This window comes from Phoenix dactylifera, chromosome 3 (assembly GCF_051530095.1).
Source record: "Phoenix dactylifera cultivar Ajwa chromosome 3, Ajwa_hap1_PhDact_Kaust_v1.1, whole genome shotgun sequence".
NCBI lineage: Eukaryota > Viridiplantae > Streptophyta > Magnoliopsida > Arecales > Arecaceae > Phoenix > Phoenix dactylifera.
Genome location: NC_143192.1, coordinates 47,892,745 through 47,899,721, shown reverse-complemented (window position 1 = coordinate 47,899,721; position 6,977 = coordinate 47,892,745).

The window sequence follows — 6,977 nt, the reverse complement described above, 5'->3', positions numbered from 1 at the left end:
ACTTCATCAACAAAACTTCCTACCTTATAGACTAAATGACAGAAAATGCCAAATATAACTATGTTGATGACATACATTGTCGTAAAGACCTACTTGATTACATTGTCATAAAGTACTTTTGGGGTGTTCAATATTTATCCATCACGAGTGCTTTTACAAGGATGCAGCAAAGAAAGCATCAGTAGTAAGCAAATTATCATCAGTGTAACAAGTGCTTTCAGCAACATATTGATGACTTGGTAATCTCAAGTAACTAGAGGACACGTCATGTCATAGCAATAATTGCAATACGGTGTATTACAGCTTACTAATGATGTGAGCCCTAATGTACCATGCAAGCTTTTTTTTTGTGCTTTGAGAGGAAATGGAGGGAGGTCAAAATCACCAGGAAATGAATAGGCAGAACTTTTTAAGAACCAATTATCCTAAGCACAAACCTAATTGAATTCCTTACCATAATTCCAGAACCACTTTCCAATGAAAATAGCATTTGAATCTTATTTCATAATCCAACATAAAACCATCATGTCCAACTCTTTATATGAGTTACAGATTAACCACAGCATCAACAAAAATCAAAAGAAGGATAACTTGTTTGGTTGTTTACTTTATGATTCTTACCAGGTACAACAAGATAGATTGATGGTGTTTTCTGTAAGTGAACAAATGATATTTGCCTTTTGTTCCCTTTTTTATCCCGTTTAATGAGCCAGTAATGGATGAAAGAAATGTAAAAACTTTCAAACAAAAGGACCACCTAGGTCCCTTAACACCGACTCCACTGGTCAACTGGATAGTTTTCCTTCTAATCTTCTAATATTCCCTTGCCTTCTCCTATTTGCCAACCAATCAGCACCAGCATTGGCTTCTTGATGAATTTGTGATATCTTAAAGTCCTCCATTTGTCCCATTAAAACACAAATATCCCTGATATTTGGTGCAATTTTTGTCGCCAAGCAATATCTCAGTACTTCTGCATTGTGGTTTCCTGTAGCCTTCTCATAATGCAGCCAACAAACCTGGTCTTAAATAATAATTCTAGAACCTGAACATCCATGCTAGTGGGCACAGCTCAAGCTAACATCTGTCAACCTTCTTTATTCCTAGTAGCCAACCGAATGCAGCCTTTTCTCTTTCTAATCCCACTGAAGCATCAGAGTTTACTTTGACATACCCTGGCTTCAGGTAATCCCAACTTATCAAGAGTTAACACTCCTACTGATTGTTTTTCTCCTTGGCACTGAAAATTTCTTGTCTGACCAGTAATCCTTTTTCACTACTTTATCACCATCTCCATCAAAACATCCTGCCATGTAACCCACCAAGTAAAAACGAGAATAACTGTTCTCTTCTTACCTTGGCACTGTCAATTTTCATACATGTGTTCCTTAACACCTCCGCATTTATATTCCATAGTCAAACCAACCTTCAATGAACTTATCTCAGGGTTGGTTAGATTAGACCTCTAACAATCAAAGAGCAAATGATCAACATCTTCCTCACCCATCTTGCACCACTTATACTGCACCAGGCCATCCATAAATCTTTTCAACTCTTAACCATTGTCTGTAACCTATAGTTACATAAAGTCCACATGAAAAACATGATCTCTGGCCACACCAGTAGCATCAGCAATGTCTCCCATATTTCATCCTTACTCACTCTTGATAATTGACATGTCCTCCAATTTGTTTAAAATATGTAGGCTTTCTGAATACGACACCCCTCGGACTATGCAATATTCACTAGATCCAACCCTCAGTTCCCATGCTTGAAATAGGAGCTGATTATTTAATCCACTGTATTTTTATGAAAAAGCTGTTCAAGCTTCACCAACTAGTGCAGTTGGTAAATTCATTGATGCCTCTCCGGTGACCTCGAACCGCCTGATTTTCTGCCTGGGTTGCTCCCCTCCTAGCTCTCTCTCTCTTTCTCTCATGCTCACACACAATAAATAGATAGATAAATAAATAAATGAATTTTTTTACGAATAAAAACCTTCACCAAATGTCATTTTCCATCTCAATGGATGAAGTCACCATGTTTCGCCTTCATCACGCACTCCCTCATCCTCTTGATAATATCTTCAGGAAGGTCCAATTTTATGGTATCAACAAATTTTGCCAAAACATCATAATCCTCTCCTGATATTTTTCTAGCAAATCAAACATGGCATACAAAAAGAAAAAAAAAATAAAAAGAAGAGCCACAGGAAACTTATGCAGGTCAACTCTCCTAATTATCAAAATCTAAGTCCTGATTCCAATACTAAAACTCCTATAAGCCACCAAAATAAACTTGTTTCCAACCTATAAAGCAGCAAAAATACTTCTTTAGTTACATGATTTTTGCATTCCAGTATTTATAGTAAGATCTCTCTCCTTGCTATTTGTTGCCGCCGACCCTGGAATATCGAGGTGGACCACCTCCTTTAGACCTGTGAGACAACCAACAAGAATGAGAGCTCGTCAGATTGCCTCCCGATCCTCCCATGCTTAAGTCAAAAAATATTTTCTCACGGGAAGGAAAAAAAAAGAACAACAAAGAGACTGAGTCTCCCCTAATCCAGAGATTGCCTTTTTTTCACTTTTTTCCTGCGGGGGACCTTTAGAATTATTTATAGCTAAAGCTCCGAATGTCATACCGCAACAAACTACTGATGTGGAGACGTGCTGTTATAACCTGGCACGCAATGGAATTGTAGGAGCGAACTGCTTCTTTCGCATAGAAGGTTTCACTCGATTCGTATCAGTAGTCAAGATCCCTGAACTGAGCTGAGAGGTGCCGACATCGAAGGTCGGACACTTATGGTCTGCTCGACCTGGCCTTCACATTTGCCTGAGCAAGCTCGACCAGAATGCCTTGAAGAATTTCTGGATGCATCGAATTTGCCCCCACGATGTATCCTCGTGCGCTATATCATACCGGTCATTTATTGCCCCAACATTATTGATCAATTCCACCCTCGAATCTTTCTTCAACACCCAAAATTCCTCCAGACTTTCAATAAATTCTTCACAGCATTCATTTTGTTGAAATCCACGACAGGCAAATACAAATTACAATATATCAAATTCTTCATCTCACCTAAGGATAATATCTGGTAGCGATAGTGGAGATTGTAGTGGAAGAACTCCACTGCCACCACCATCCCCACTGCCGGCGATTGAGACGTGCTCCCGAAGGGATAGGGCGTAGTGAAGTGGACCTAGGGGGGGCAGCCCGGGAGACGGCTCAACGGTGGTCGCCATGGATTCGAGAAGGAGAAGAGCAAGGAGAAGGTGGAAGGGGAGGAACGTGTACCCTCCTCCTCGGAAGAACCTCGAACGGACTGAAAAATTAGCTGCGAGTGCCTACTTCTACCTTAATTATATACAAGTCCCGACTTCGAGCTTCAACCATAGTCGGCACAGGTTTGCCCAACTTCAGCGAATTAAGGTCTTGCACATGCAACGCATGTGATTTGATCCGATGCCTAGATAAGCTCGTGAGCCCCATCTGATACACCGTCATGGGTTGTATTTATGAGCACGCATTCGTGTGTGTGAGAGAGGACGGTATTTTTTTTTTTGTTTTTTTAAGGAAAAGAGAATGGGAATATTCAAACATTTTCCCCCTTTAACATGAGAGAGCAGCCAGCAATGGAAATTGGGGCTTTATGCAGAGAGTTTTAGGCGGTGTATATATATATATATATATAGAGAGAGAGAGAGAGAGAGAGAGAGAGACGCCGACCAGGTTGCCTCCTATAGAGTGCAGCATTTCGGAAAAGTTCTCTGGATATATCAGGGGCCCTTCTCCACAGTTATGTTGAATTGTATTTTTTAATTCTGGTCGCTGCACCTACATCAATGCAGGGTGAACAGCCGTTGTACCAAATAAAAAAAATTTGAGGCTCTCTGACCCAAAAAAGCCTGAAACCGGTATTCATGAAAAATTATTAGAAAACATATTATAAGTTGCTGATTGTGTTTTAAAATATTCTTGAGTCACTTATAGGTCTAGCAGTTGCATGTTTAAGTTGACAGAACATGCCAACTTACTGCATAAGAAATATGTTAGAAGAAATATATGCACACTCTTTATCGAACTTTAAACATCAAACTTGTAGTGGATGTCAATTTTGCTTTGTCTGGTGCGTTCAAAAAAATCGTTTACAGTTTCCAATTTGATAGTTAATTATCTATCAATCTTTAAATCATAAGTGATGGGGGGCAAAATGGATCGTCCTACTCCAGCGTGGAGCCAACTAATTCTGGCTGCGCAAACTTCAAAGCCAAGTAGGCCAGACCTCGATCCCGCTAAGAGCCAGGCCGACCTCGAACTCTGTCGAAGTCTGAGCCAACCTCGACCAGAGGCCAGGCCGACCTCAGCTCCCGCTAAAGGCCGAGTCGACCTCGCCAAGCACATGTGGCCGAACATTCCAGTCTAGCTAGCCCCTTTCCACGAATCATTGCTTGCTGGCCACGCCATGACATGCTAACCAAGGACCATGCCTTGCTGCCCCAGCCATGCTTGCTGCCAAGGGTCATGCCCTGCCACACCAACCAACACCATGCCGTGCACAAGAGCTGCTCAAACTGTATGCCTTAAGCGAGCCCTGGCCACACGCTACCTGACCAAGACCATCTCTTCCCATGATGATGATGGACCATACCTCAGCCACCTGGGCATCTTCACAACAAATCTGGAAAGATATCTCCCGAATCCTCCGCACACAGAATTGATCTCCGTGATTCATGCCGTCTCCAGCTAATGGCTAGTTGATCTCAGCTCATCCCCAGATTTCAGGTAACGGCTGAGATCCTCACTCTATAAAAAGGGGGTAGAAAAAGGCCCTCCGTAAGCTATTTTAAGGTACAAAAACCCATAAAAGGCAATACAGAGGTCATGAAAGGCACTCAAAAAATCCTTCCAAAAACTCTGCTAACTTAGCCATCGGAGATCCTTCGTCGAAATCCCCGGCCAAGGCTTTGTGCAAGTACCCTGAAGCGCACGAGGTGGCTCCCTTTCTCCGTCCCGGCTGGCATCTTCTCGGCTTCCTCCGGTGTGGTCACCCTCAGGCCAAATTTCAACCACAACAATAAGTTTCAAATAAAAATCTTCTTTTTTAACAATCAAGCACATGGAATGCATGCTTGGTGAAAAATAGAAACGAGAGCGAGTCATGGTGTTGAATCGGAAGTTCGATCTGTTTGGAAGTCAGATTAGAGAAAGAGACGAGTCCCATTTATTTGGAAGTTTTGCAAAAGAGATGAAAAAGAAAGAGGGAAAGAATGGTAGTTGATGGGCAGAGAAATGTTAAGAGATGTAAGTGGCATATTTTTCAAGATAAATAGGAGGAGACATAATTAAGAGGGAATACTTCCTGATTTGAAAACTATCTTCTTTTTTTCTTTGTATATTGTATAGATAGATTACTCTTCCTCTGACTAAGTGAAAAGGTAGGAAAAGTATTATTACGTTAGTGGTAATGCATGCAAGGAATTGTAATCTATTAACTTCTTCTTTATATCAAGCAATGCTTTTCATTCAACAAGCAAAGTGTACATGATTGTAAGATTCAATGAACAAGGTGTTATGGCTTTTTAAGCTTGGGATAGAATTATCAGGCCAATATAAGTTTGAAAGAGTGAAAAAACTAGCCTAGCGAGAGGGTGTCGAATGATTTAGTTGGTAATGTTTCTATATTGATACAAATTTTAATGTTCTCGTCCAATAAAAAAGATGAAAGTTTAACCAGCCTTGTTTCAAAAAGAAAAAAACAAAAAACTCTGCTATGGTCGTAAGTGACTATTGATGGATGTCACTGATTCACTAGATTGGTAAAATCTCATATGTTGGTGCAGGTCTCCATGTCCATGCTTTTGATGAAAGAGAGGATTTTTGGGCTTCCTAATTTGGAAAGGGAAGACAAGGAAGGAAAAAAAAGCTTCATCTAAAGAGTTTGAAAAAAATGTACCTCTTGCTAACCTAGAAAAAGTACGAGATGGGCTTCATCAGGTCACTACTTCTTTGCAAGCTATCAAGGTTTGGCTAAAATGTGATTTATTGATAATTATCTCCTTGTTTAATAGATGTCTCAACATAAATGCTGACCTTTAGTTGCTACTTATTAACATCTGGCATCTTTCATCTTAGCTGAGTTTCCATGGCAGTCAAATCTCTCATGAAGGCAATCAACTAACAAACTGGATGGCAAATTTGTTGCCAATCATAGCAGTGGGCATTTTGCCGATTGATTCCAAGTGGGAGCAGCAATTCATGTCTCGGCTGCCAACGAAATCCATAGATGATCCAAGATGAAGTATGTTTGGGTTTCCAAGGAAATCCATAGATGATCCAAGACGAAGTATGTTTGGATTTGGTGTAAATAGGTCTAGGCTGTAAATGGGTCAACCCGATCTAACCCATTTTGTTAAACGAGTAGGGTTCAATTTTAAAATTCTAGCTTGTCTAATTTGTTTTGATATGTTTACAAATTGGGCCAGGCCATGCGGATGCAACTCAACTTATTTAAGAATTGGTTAACTTGGTTAAGATCAAGTGAGCCATTCGAATTACTCTTAGGGCCCATTTGGTTGGAAGTAATTTAGTTTGGAAAAATAAATCCTATGTTAGATTATCATGTTTGGTACGAAAAGTGAATCTAAGAGATGAAAAAAATAAATCATAAGTCCTATGTCTATTTTTTTGAAAGAAAAGATAAAATAAATACCATAAGAGGTGGTATTTGTTTTCTAAATTAATGAGCGGAGGTATTCTAAAAATCTTATTGCTCGGCGAAAATGCCCTCACTTATATTATATCAATATTATATTAATTATATTAATTTTATATTAATAATATATTAATATATTATAAATATATCAATATATTAATTAATAATATTTATAAATAATAATATATTTATTAATAAAATATTCAACAAAATATTTATTAATTATTACTAAATCCTATGTTATATTTATTGATAC